The sequence below is a fragment of the Cyprinodon variegatus genome, unplaced genomic scaffold (genome assembly GCF_000732505.1).
Source record: "Cyprinodon variegatus isolate N-32 unplaced genomic scaffold, C_variegatus-1.0 Scaffold290, whole genome shotgun sequence".
Lineage (NCBI taxonomy): Eukaryota > Metazoa > Chordata > Actinopteri > Cyprinodontiformes > Cyprinodontidae > Cyprinodon > Cyprinodon variegatus.
The window spans coordinates 635,942-636,240 of NW_015150743.1; positions in this window are offsets into that span (position 1 = coordinate 635,942).

The window sequence follows — 299 nt, forward strand, 5'->3', positions numbered from 1 at the left end:
TAAACAAGGTGGAGGCAGCATCATACTGTGGGAATGCTTTCACAAGAATATGGGAGTTTAGCAGATTTACGAGGAGAATAGATGGTGGAGGATACTGGACAATCCTGGTAGAACACTGATCCATGGCTACAAAAGACAGAATCATAAAATCAGAGCTAATTTGTTTGGTCCAGATCAAAGAATATCGCTGAGTTAAAAATGACACAATCAAATCTGGTAATCTGTTGAAAAGCTGGAAGGTTGATCTTTACAGAGCTTTTCCATCTGAGCAGATTGAAAAGCTCTGTAAAGATCAACCT